The sequence below is a fragment of the Ranitomeya variabilis genome, chromosome 2 (assembly GCF_051348905.1).
Source record: "Ranitomeya variabilis isolate aRanVar5 chromosome 2, aRanVar5.hap1, whole genome shotgun sequence".
NCBI classification, from domain to species: domain Eukaryota; kingdom Metazoa; phylum Chordata; class Amphibia; order Anura; family Dendrobatidae; genus Ranitomeya; species Ranitomeya variabilis.
The window spans coordinates 113,571,404-113,584,531 of NC_135233.1; the positions used below are offsets into that span (position 1 = coordinate 113,571,404).

The following is a 13,128-nucleotide window of genomic DNA, read 5'->3' on the forward strand; positions in this document are numbered from 1 at the left end:
TAAAAGCCAAACCAGATTCTCAATTTGCAGACATTGTGTTTCGGGGTACTGCCCCTCGTCAGTGCAAAGTGGAGATCTGATTTGGCTGTGAGAGAGGCGTCTGACCGGGATCCAAGAAGTATCGTTTCTCCTTGCAGAGAGTGACATGTTAAGCATGTCGAGGTGAGGAGACTTAAAGCCGCAATGCTCCTCTGGGAAATATGCAAATTGTCTCTTCGTGCTTAATATGTCACTCTCTGCAAGGAGAAACAGTACTTGTTGGATTCCAATATTATTAAAGGAGTTATCCAGGACTTTTTTTTTTTACTATGGGACTTGGTACTAACAGGGAGGTAGTTGCCCCTCCTTGCATGTGAGTTAGGAGTCATAAACCTCACATTATGCCAGTGTTGACAAGTAACAATTAAAGTGTAATGCAGTGTATATACAGTGTAATGCACTGGGAGGATTACTGTACAGCACCTGCTGTAAAGACTCCATCTCCCAGAATGAAAATCACCAGCCACATACAAACATTTAGCCAGATAAGAATGCCAGGAAAGCTTTAGCTTTGAAGAGTAATACTGCAGAATTGGAATTCAACCCACCCATCCCCACATTTAAGTCATAACTAGCTTGTAATTTACTGAGGCAGATTTTTGAACATTGCCCTACTCCTGTATATAAACTTACAGGGTATGGTGGCTCGATGGCCTCCCCAAGCATCCAGAGCCCAAAGCAGATGCCCTCCCAGTAGACCCCCAATTACACCCTTGCTTAGACACAGGTGTTTTATTACTCTGTGGGTGTATTATAACTGTGCCCCTGTAACAGCATAAATCTCCTATATATGGAGGTTCTTATTGATGATTATTATTATTGTATTAGTGTTTTATTCTTTTCATGCAAATATTTATTTTCCCTCAGTGATCACAAGATCAGAGTAGAATACCATGTCCTTTTGGATCCATCAGTGGTTTCCTGTTGGGTCATCATAGGTTCTTTGTTTTAGCGATCGCCTGTCTGGTTCTTTCCTAATGTTCTCACGTCAGTAGATCAATTTACAAAAACAAAGTGCCAATGTACTTATGGCAATTACCCTTCAGTTAGATTTATGTAAGTGACAGATTCATGTGACAGTGACACCTCTGGTGTAAATTCCTCCTTATGGCAAGGTGCCCACCTTAAGGATGGGAATGTGCAGTCAGGAGACATTATCGCCTCCTAGATAAATACAATCACAACTATTTTAAGTGGCGCTAAAGTGCACTGGAGAAATGACAGCAGCGGAGGAAGTCACCCTGACACTGAGCCTCTCCATGCAGCCGTCACAATGTGCAGCTCCTCTATTGCACCGCTATACAATATACATGAGGATGATTCCTGCTCTGATGAATTTAGTTGCAGGACAGGAACATTAAAGGTGGAACGTGCGCAGACTGAGGAATCCAATCCTGATCCTGATCACAGGGGAGCAAAAGCTACACAGACCATACATAATGCAGTGGCATAAAACACTTATTCCTATGGCAGGGATTTCTGTATCCATGGGTGAAATATCTCCCTAGCTCCTTCACAATGAGCAGGCGAATGAGATCAGTTGCAGCCCAGCTCTCTTTAAGACCAAGAAGGATCCTCCTCCCTCCATGTCTCTCTACCTCTCCTGTGCAGGGGCTGTAAATTACTGTCAGCCTGGCAGTGGCTGCTGCCCTTATCTCCCACCTCATCCAGCCTCTCCTTATTATATACATCTATTTCTTCATCCCTCTGCTGAGCCTCAGGAAAAGCTGCAAATGTATTAAACAGTCAAGCAGGGCTGCTGCAGTAGAAAAGTTGGCCCCCATTCATCTTGTATATTCTTATCCCATTCATTGCAGTTGACAGTGGAAGACCTGCAAAGCCTTCTTCATTCTTTCTTCTTGTGTTCCTCTTGTATGGACCCCTCCTTCCCACCTCTGGCCAATTCAGGTTCATCTCCATCTCCTGTATCTGCTGTGTATTGGGAGCTCATTGCTGATTATTATTGCTGTGCAATTTGGGCTGATAGCTACATCCTCAACCAACAAGTCCAAGACTGAATCCTATCACATCCATGGATCAGATGGAGCAGCTATTCCACAATTAACTTTTAGCCACTGCTGTGAGGTTCTTCACCTTGCTAAGGTAAGACCCCCCTCGTCATTAAGTCCAATGTATGCTGTATACCCCCATTGTACCTGCATGCTGCAGTCTATGTGTGAGCATTGCATGTGATGGATCTGGGCTTCATGCTGTTGGTAATGCAGCACATAGGTTGTTTATTAGAGAGAAGTTAATATGCTGCCTGCATCTGAGCTTCCAGCCTATTTGTGCAGGGAACTGTAATGTCAGGCAGCCCAGTATCCACAGGACTGTGGATCAATGTCTGTGACCACTCAGGATTCCCTTCAGGAGACCACTGCAGGTTGTGAGCAGCATTACTGCACCAGGGTGTTACTAACATATCACTTGCATGGATGGTTATTAGTCCATGATTGGATTGTGGGGAAATCTATTATATTTATGTTGGAGGAAGAACTTTGTAGCAAATTCCCTGTATTTGTAAACAAAAGTCAAGATGTATTATTCCTGCAAACTTAGCATCTGCAGGAGTCAGACTGGTCCCTTTAGTCTTCCTGCTTCTATTCTTATTTGCTGCTGTACTTGTACCTTCTAAATATCTGGACTGTGATGGGCTTTCTCTAAAGTGTAACACTTAACCCAAGAAAGTCTTCCTGGCACAGCAGGTTGCCGAGGCTGGAGGCTGGCAATGCCTAAAAGTAAACTTTTGTCTAGATCTGCTCCTTTAGATTGTAAGCTCTTCTGGGCAAGGATCACTGCGATTGTATCATCCAAGAAGCTGTTTTGCTTTGATAATTGTTTAATATCTTGAAGTTCCTTTATGTTCTTTATTACCCTATGTTTTATTGAGATCGGCACAATATGATGGCGCTGTACAATTATTATTGATAAATATCCATTTTATATATAAAGGGTATATGGTGATATAAATGTTGTAAACTGCTTACTAACTCTAGTATTAACACAGTGTATATTGTAATGCCAATATTAAAAAAGTCTACAAATATATAATAATATACAAATTACTTCAGTAATTCTTGCAAGAATGGTTTACGCTATCTACGTATTGCGGTTTTCCATGGGTTTATGTCCATATTAATGCAACTTCTGATCTGTTTTCAGTAGCGAAATGATTTGTAGGATAAAGATTTCTACAATAAATCTTTATTTTGCATAAAAGAGGCAGGAGGCATGCACAAAGACACATTGTCCTTTACACTTAGCATAATTGCCTGTTTGATGATCCTTTTTCCTGGAGAATGTCGACAATCTTCCCGTGTTCCTTGGGGAAATCATTGGAACAAAACCCATTCACTCTATCACTTACTAGAAATGCAAACCTGCCACTATGTGTAGGGCTATGGCAATTTTTTTTTCTGAGAAGGCTAGTTATGATGATATCATCAGCATAAACATTATAGGTAGATAAACCTGACTTTATGGACATCAAGATAAAATAAAATCTGATCCTGCTTTAATTGAATAGCAGTGAAGAGGTCGAGCAATTTAGAAAACTGTTTCAAATATCTTAATTAATAGATTATGTATTAATAGATGGTGGCTCCAAATATCAACCAGAACCACGTTCAGCTACAATGAGTGTGTCTTGCTCTGGACGTGGTGGCACATCACAGCACCCTGAAGAAGCAAACGCGAAACGCGCGTTGGGGTAGTGTGGCGCATGTCCTGAGCAGCACAGCATGGGTAAGCACTAGGATTAGGGGGATCTGGACCTGTATGGACAAAAGGTGCACTAGCATTAGTATTATTTGCTATATAGCGATGTCTATTTCATTGGTCTACATCTTGCCCTTTGTTACCTTGCACTATGCATTATACCATATAACGGCTTACTACTATCTGGACACAGTAGTCATCCTCTACCTGATCTCCTTGTTTTTGGTCTCTTGTATTTATATGTACTTTGTATAATGACTTTAATTATTGTAAGCAATTATGACTTTATTGAATAAATTTATATATTTGTTAATGATTTATTTGGACAGTGTTGCTCCATAGTTTCTTTTCTCATACAATTATATGGATGGCGCATTGGTTTTTTTGGGCTAGGTGTAGTACCTTATTTGTCCTGTGGCGTCGCTGTGGGGGAAATTGAACACTTGCTGCTATGTTCCCTCTGCAGATTGTAGCTGATTACTTGGGTTTTTAGCATTATGACACAATGTGATCTCCATTCACAATAGCTTTGAGACGGGGGTATGTTAATATGCCACAAGTGTCTGGGATCATAATATCCCTTTAACCCTTTATTACTGATGAGGAAAATTAGCACAAAATATAAAATAAAGATTTCTTGGTATTTCTATAAAAGTATGCAATCCCTCTAAAATGGAGGCTGGGTTTACACATGCAATTTTTGATATATATGTTTTTAGAGCAGGAGTAGATACAAAAGAGAGTTGACATATCAGTCGGTCCCTTATATAATTTCTAGCCACTCATTCTTGGTATCGTCTCAAAAATTGCAAAAATAAAGCTACATGTGATTCCAGCCTAAGAATAATTTCACATGTAAGTTTATGGTCAGTATATTACATCATTACCTGTAACCCAACACCAGGAGTGAAACCTACACAGAGAAGTATAATAAAAAAAATTGCCCCTCATTTGTGTTTTGAGCCCAATTTTAGTTTAGGTGCTGCTTACAATTAAGAGGCAAAATTTTAACCGAAACTCTCAGTTCTGGCCACACAATTCAGTCAGTCCCTGTCCTGTAAAATGGCAAACTTTATTCACAATAGTCCCTGGAGCTGTCAGAATTCACTGTCATTTCCTGTTTACTGCAGCTCAGTATTCAGCTTTGCCGTGTAGACTTGGACACAGTTAGAAGAGCCATCTTGTGATCATTAGAAGGAAAACAATGTACCAGTTAATTTTACAGTAACCATACAGAGGCTTTATTCTACAGTACCATGCTTTACCAACCATTTAGCAATTAAGTGAGACCGCTGCATTATTTATAGAGCTTCCATCTTTTGATTGATTGTGTCACCAGTTTTTTCAGTGATTAAGGACTGAGGATCCCCAGTGTATTTCGCCATGGGGACCTAAAAATGTACCCAGCACTGTCACATATACTAAGCCTTCTCTGAGGACACAGCTAATGTCATACTAACCTAGACCCAGACAGTGTTATATAGAAGTACGGTATTCTAATACATTATACATTTAAAATAAACATGTAAACCAGAAATCCTATAAAGTGATTTTCTGCTTTCTGAAAAAGCCATGTCCCCTGGCTGAAGTTTGTTTTGTGACTTGCTCCCCTTTCCCAGGTCCAGACCTGAGTTTCCGCCACTGCGCATGGTGTTGGTTTTTGTCTGCAGTGCTGATGTTATGCCCACAACAATCAGTGAGAGGCTATGTCCAAATTGACAGCATAATTTACTCAGCGACCCTATGGAAAATCCCATTAATGAGAATTTGTCACCAGTATTTTCCAACCTAATCTGAGAACAACATAATGAAGAGACAGAGACCCTAATTCCATTGATATATCGCTTACTGGGCTGCTTGCTATAGTTTTGATAAAATCACTGTTTTATCAACAGGAGATTATCCCTGGAGGACTAGTAATTCTGCTACCATGTAGTGATCCATATTCATGTGTTCTATATATCCCTGTTCCCTGCACTAACTGGCATGTTTCTGCCTATGCACAGTGTTCACAGAAAGCTGCCAAACAGTGGTATGGTGGTGGCTAGTACAGAGCTCAACATTGAGACAACTGGTAGATCTGCATCAGATAAAACAGGAATTTTATCAAAACTGCAGCAAGCCACCAAGTAAACGACGCATCTCTGGAATTATGGTGTCTGTTATGGCTGCTGAAATATGGTAAGACAAAAATGAAAACATTTCTTTGACCATCAAGGCCTTGAAGATATTTTAATAAACAATACAGCATGTGGTGAATAAAGAAAAAATCAATCCAGTGCTTCTTTCTGCCTGGACGGGCATGTGACCGCTGTAGCCATTGATATGTTGTAGCAGACACATGTCCCTACCATATGAAGAGGATGTAAAATCTTGAGCGGAAAACACTTTTAATGACAATGGATATCTCTATTATACTACAGGAAGCCTAGATGAGGCAGGACACCAACGATATACACACAGACACTGTTCTGTATGCAATGTGTTTCTGGGGGAGCGTAGTACTGTCCCTCTGGAAACCCTATCAGTCAATGGACATTTTTATGATCATGGCCATAGAGGAGCCCATGATACATATAAGTATAAGTCTTGAAGACATTTTTTTGGCACAAATTACAACAGAATTCTGACGCATTTAGCTTGATAAATATGTCCTGTTATTTCTCTTCTACAATTTGACATCTAAAAATTGAAATAAAATGAAATACACTTGACATTCTTCTTAATGCAGTGCTACAGTACCTTACTGACCTTTAACAAAGAACAACCTTCACCAAGTTTCCCTTTAATGGCTTTATTGGGATAGTTTTTTTTTATTATGATGAAGTCTATAATGTTACCTAGGCTTTCTTGACGCCTGAGAAAACCATGGCTGCCTAGAAAGAAAAGGGAAACTTATGCTCGAGTCTACTAAGAGTGGGACTGAAGGGATGTTAGATTACAACAAATGTGCTATGTAGCTATATATCTGTAAGCACAATGAATCTCAGTTCTTATTTTTAATTGAAAAGCTCATGGATTTCGGCATCTTTTAGTGGTATACTGGTGTGAAATGGTGCCGCATAATAATACTGTGGGCAGGTGTAATAAACATATTACTTACCACTGTTATAGTACAGGCAAGGTCCAGGCCAAGGTAAGTATTGTGCACCCCTAACCCATGGACCATAATCACTCCCTGAGTCCATACCACCAGTTCACTCTGTGGATCCCTTATTCCTCAAGTGCATGTATTGTAAATTAAGGTTAAGTTCACATTTTCGTGCTTTCCATTTGTCCGTTTAGAGTTACAAACAGAAACGAGTTGCAAAAATAGCCATTTTTATCAGTTACGCAATCTCAACCAGAGGGACCCCATTGATAATTAAGCAGTTCATTTTGTGCCAGTTTTTAGAAAGCAAGAAAGTTATGCATGCAGAAAATGTTTTAACCAACATAACTGAGGCAAACCTGAACCCAGATGGACCTTTTAATAAAGAGTCGATTGATATAGGGTCCATCTGTGCTGCAGGTGAATAGTTAGCAGGTCCTGAGTTTATTTACTCCCCTCGATTGAGTATAGTGCCATTGCGTACTACAGTGTGCCCTGAGAATAGTGCCCTATGCCCCATCCTGTATTTTATGCAGTCTTCACAGATTGTCATACAGTATCTCTGTTGCGGCCTATGCAGCAGCGCAGGAAAACTCAGCAGACGAGATGACATTACCATGCTGCTACGGTCTGTATAGACAGAGAACACGATGACAACATGTTGAGTATAATTATTATAGTAACTGTCATAATAATTATACAGAGCTTTTTGTCATTTCTGCCAATGCAGAGCGCAGCAACTGATGATAAAGTAATTTATAGGCCGGCGTCACACTTGCAACTCCAATGCGAGAAACTCCCGCGAGTCTCTTGCCTCAATACCGGGCACTGCCACCGGCACTCGGGACTGGAGTGTGCAGCTGCATGTATATCCATGCAGCTGAATGCTCCGGTCTGAACAGTGTCGGGTATTAATGCAAGAGACTCACGCAAGTTTCTCGCATTGCAGTTGTAAGTGTAACACCGGCCATACTGTTGAGCTTTGCTGCAGTTAACTGGTAATTTGTGCAAATACTGCAGTCATAAGCAAGTGAGCTGCCATATTCTGAAGTTAGTGCTTGCTGGGTGCCAGGCACTAACTGCTCCCAAGCACTGTCCTGCTGCCCAGGGAAGATTCCCTTGGAACTGATCGTGCCATATTTTATCATATTTACCACTCAAGGAGGTCCGCAATTTGGCTTCCCCACAGAATTTGGTGTGTCTATGGCCCCCATGCTACACCACTGGTACAAGTTACTACAACAGTAAAGTAAATGGCGAATAAAACGTACGGTAAGTATCATGTCAACTCCTCACGACAGGCAGTACACAGGGTAACAAGCACTGTCATAGCTCAAAGGATTATACAACTATATCTATGGCACCTTTCAAAGTCACTTCTCACATATACATGAATGGAGAGCGCTACATATGAACGGCTACCTGTCAGAGTCCTATTCCTCACAAAAATGCGGGTTTCGGCAATGGGATCCGCATTTACTGGACATAATCTGTTGATGCCTTAAATGTTCCCTTTAAACAGACAAATACAGACTGTAATACAAATGTAAAAAAAATGTGGATGATGGTCCCAGTGCCAAAATAAAAATACCCCCTTCATGTCCTCCATGGCTGGTAAACAACAAAGTCAGAATGTTCTTTTGATATTCTATTTTCTCAGCATTTACCTTCTTTACATTTGGAGTGATTGCAGATATCTCTGATGTTAATACCAGCGGTGATCGCAGTAACCCTTCAATGTGTTTTCTAGCCAGAGCAGTGAAATCCTGATTGCAGGAAGACGAGAGGGTGACTCATGGCTGTTTTCTTATAAGAACATTTTTCTCAGAATACGATTCTTGCAAATGTTCCCATTGCTTTGATATTACATTGTTTGGAATTCACAATTTACCTATTACTCTGAGAAAATGACAGTTCCATCATCCTCATTTGCAATTCATGTTGGGTGCTTTCCATGTACAAGTCAATGGAAATGCAGATAGCTAAAAACTCTTGAACTCTATATTTTAATATAGACTGTATGTATACACTTGATATTTTTGTATTTTTCAAAAAAGATATAGGAGCAGATTTACTAATGTCTAGCAATTAGACAAGGAAGTCAAAAGATGTGCCAAATATCTAAAAAATGGTGGACCCTGTTTAGTAAATATATAAAAAGAAAAATGTTCAGCTCACCCTGTTATGTCCCGGTTCCTTGGCTGGTCATCGGCGCACAGAGCCACCCTGGTCCTGGCGGTATAGAAATCCAACGTGCAAGAAAAGTTGTCTCCAGCGACCTCGGGAGATATGATTCTTAAAACTTGACGTTTATTTATCGTCATGTTAAAAAGCACAGATATGCAGATATGAGCAATCCCAGGGCAAGGAATTCATTCATTTACAAAAATGTGGATTTCGCTGGCCACCTTACCTTAGTAAGAAATCAAATGCATTTTGAAGCTTGACTTTTGAAAAATGTTGCATGTGCCGTTTTGCCAAATTTTATTAAGACTTTTTTCCAAAATTATTTGTGCACAAATTTTGGCAAATCCATTATTTCCAGTAACCTATTTTTACAATTTAAAAAATAAAATAAATAAATAAAACATTTCCTAGAAAGTTGTTAGTACCTATTTTCATCCAGTTATAGAACCCACTTAGCACTTCTCTTTATCAGATGCAGAACTAAGTCACAATTAGTTGCAGAATCAATTTATTGCTCATTGGTTGTTTCCAGTGACAACTAGCAAAATTGGGATTTCAGCTCTGAACTAAACTACAGGCTATAATTCTGGATCAGTACAAGATAAGTCATGTAATGTATTTCCAGAGCTGCTCGGCTGTAATGTGGTACTGAAAGGCGGACATACCAATTACGGTATCTTCAGGTTTCTGGTAGTGGTGTAGCACCATCTGTATGACAATGTTTCCCTTCCTGTAACAGAAGTTCTAGGTTTCCTTAAGTAACTGGAATGGGAAGCACCAGAATTACTAACGTGGAAACATCGCAATTTTTTTTTTTTTTTTTACCATGCAAAATTTAAATAAAACAAAAAAACTTGTAAAGAACATTTGTGATGTCCTTCGAATGTATATATACTGGCAAACGCATCCATCAACTTAGATAATAATTTATATTGTCTTAATATGGTACTCCTGTTACTCATCATGGAAATGTATTAACTGGGTGCTACGATTTGTTTTTTAAACTAACACTGACTTTCACAAATACCACTAACACCTGTGATAATCGAAGGGGCAGTTCATTTGTCCATGATTTTTCATGATTTTTCGTGGACCATCAGCATTGCAAATCAATAGGTCCGTGAAAAAATCAAATCCGATTTTTAAGGACTTTCAGAAAGGAATAGAAGGAGAATTGTTTTTTTTTTAAGTTTTCTCCATATACAAGAAAGTCGGATGACACTCATATCATACTCTGTACGGGGGGACACACCCTACGGACAAGAGGCATGGTAACTTATTTATACATTTGGACACATAATAAAATGTGATTGACACAACAGGAAGGATACTCTGTAAATTATAAGTATTTACTAAATGAAACATGTCGGGAGTGATGACGCATCCTTTCTAGGATGTTACAACGATATTTGATAACTCGCTTTTATTGGGTTCACAGTATATGAACCCTTCTATTAACGCACACTTGTAATACTCCCATAAGTCGTGTATAATTTACATAGACATGACAATCTGTGCTTTATGGGTTGTGTTACTTCCATGTATTAGAGTGATACCAGTCCAGACATGATAAGTAGATTTAATAAGAAAAGAGTTTTCTCAAGGAAAAGCCATAAGCAGAAAAATGAATAAATTCTGTTTCATTTCAGAATCAAATAGCAACGATCCAAAGCCAAATTTATTCCTATAGAGTCACATGTCCCAGGCACCATGAGGCTTTGTACATTGATTTTTTATTTACATGATTTTTATTGGATATTTGTATGATTTTCTAGTGAAGTGTTTTAAAGCGATTGCATTTGCCTTTTATATCGAAGAGTTTTAATGAGACTGGTAATTGCTTGTCTCACGGGTATTCCCTGTCTCTTTCCTACACGGAAAGATAGAGTTCAAGCCATCAAATAAATGTAAAGGAAGGCAGAGAAAGGCCATTGATGTGGAAGATGAAGGGGTCAACTACAGGTGGGATTGATATTTTTTCGTGCAAACGTTCTGAAATTCTGCAGAATTTTATGCTCACATGACATTATGTATATAGAAAATATTAGTTCAATAGTCAAGATCTGTTATTCTTGTGGTTAAAGAAGCCCTCCCATGAAATTTTCTCCCTAAACCTGTGTATGCATCCAAACGTGATCAAAATTGTTGGCACCCCTCGTTTAATGACAGAAAAACCCACAATGGTCACAGAAATAACTGGAATCTGACAAAATTATTAATAAATGAAAAATCTATGAAAATGAACAAATGAAAGTCAGACATTGCTTTTCAACCATGCTTCCACAGAATTAAAAAAAAATAAAACTCATGAAATAGGCCTGGACAGAAATGATGGTACCCTTAACTTAATATTTTGTTGCACAACCTTTTGAGGCAATCACTGCAATCAAACGATTCCTGTAACTGTCAATGAGACTTCTGCACTTCTCGACAAGTATTTTGGCCCACTCCTCAAGAGCAAACTGCTCCAGTTGTCTCGTGTTTGAAGGTTGCCTTTTCCAGATGGCATATTTCAGCTCTTTCCAAAGATGCTCAATAGGATTTAGATCACGGTTCACAGAAGGCCACTTCAGAATAGTCCAATGTTTTCCTCGTAGCCATTCTTGGGTGTTTTTAACTGTGTGTTTTGGGTCATTATCCTGTTGCAAGACCTGTGACTGAGACAAAGCTTTCTGACACTGGGCAGCATATTTCTCTCTAGAATCCCTTGATATTCTTGAGATTTCATTGTACCCTGCACAGATTCTAGACACGCTGTGCCAGATGTATAAGCGGGTTTAGGATATGGTATAAAACGTAACTTTTATTATCCCTTTAAAATCACTTACTAATGGGCAAAAAACTGTGCAATAAGGTGCTGGTGCAAAAAAACAAAATAAAGTGCAAATAAAATAATACTTTAGTACCGCCACAGTCTCAATAAGGTTTTGGTTGAGATATAGGCCAGCTAATATACCCTATGCCAGATGCAGCAAAGCAACCCCAGAGCATAACACAGCCTCCACCATGTTTCACAGTAGGGACAGTGTTCTTTTCCTGATATGCTTAATTTTTCCATCTGTGAACATAGAGCTGATGTGCCTTGCCAAAAAAGTTCCATTTTTGTCTCATCTGTCCATAGGACATTCTCCAAGAAGCGTTGTGGCTTGTCAATATGTAGTTTGGCAAGTTCCATTCTGGCGTTTTTATGATTTTTTTTCAGCAATGATGGTCATCTCTCATGAAGTCCACTTAGGCTCAGACAGCAACGGATAGTGCAATCTGACACTGACGTTCCTTGAGCTTGAAGTTCACCTTTAATCTGTTTAGAAGCTTTTCTGGGCTCTTTTGTTACCATTTGTATTATCTGTCTCTTTTATTTGTCATCAATTTTCCTCCTGCGGGCACTTCCATGGAGGTTGGCTACCACCCCATGGATCTTAAATTTCTGAATAATATGTGCAACTATAGTCGCAGGAACATCAAGCTGCTTGGAGATGGTGTTATAACTTTTACCTTTAGCATGTTTGTCTATAATTTTCTTCCTAATCTCCTGAGACAACTCTTTTCTTCGCTTCCTCTGGTCCATGTTGAGTGTGATACATACCATGTCACCAAACAGCACAGTGAGTATCTGTAGCCCTATATACAGGCCCACTCACTGATTCCAAGATTGTAGTCACCTGTGATGCTAGTTAGTGGACACACCTTGATATAACATGTCCCTTTTGTCACATTATTTTCAGGGGTACCATCATTTCTGTCCAGGCCTATTTCATGAGTTTTATTTTACTTTTTTAAATTCTTTTGAAGCATGGTTGAAAAAAAAAGTCTGACTTTCATCAGTTCATTTTCATAGATCTTTTATTTATTACTACTTTTGTCAGATTCAAGTTATTTCTGTGACCAATGTGGGTTTTTCTGTCATTAAACGAGGAGTACCAACAATTTTGACCACGTGTGTATGTAGTGTAGTATCAGAATGTCAATATAATCCTCTACTGCCATCTTCTACTGGATCCACAGCTCCTCTTCTCAGTGATGGACTGTCCGGCTCACACACAGAGCCTGATATTTGTATTTCTGTACAATATAAGTCTATGGAGCCTTAGGGT

General features: G+C 39.3%; 1 protein-coding gene across 4 annotated transcripts in view; it reads left to right on the top strand.

Moving 5' to 3' along the window:
• Positions 1–1,430: 1,430 nt before the first annotated feature.
• SYNDIG1 (synapse differentiation inducing 1) overlaps positions 1,431–13,128 on the top strand; it is a 475,803-nt gene continuing 464,105 nt past the window's right edge. Inside the window, exon 1 of one of the 4 annotated variants that reach the window (XM_077282843.1) lies at positions 1,431–2,142. The gene's annotated coding sequence lies outside the window, so the exon portion shown is untranslated. The remainder of the gene's footprint in view (positions 2,143–13,128) is intronic. The other 3 variants (XM_077282842.1, XM_077282845.1, XM_077282844.1) reach the window with 3 other exon arrangements.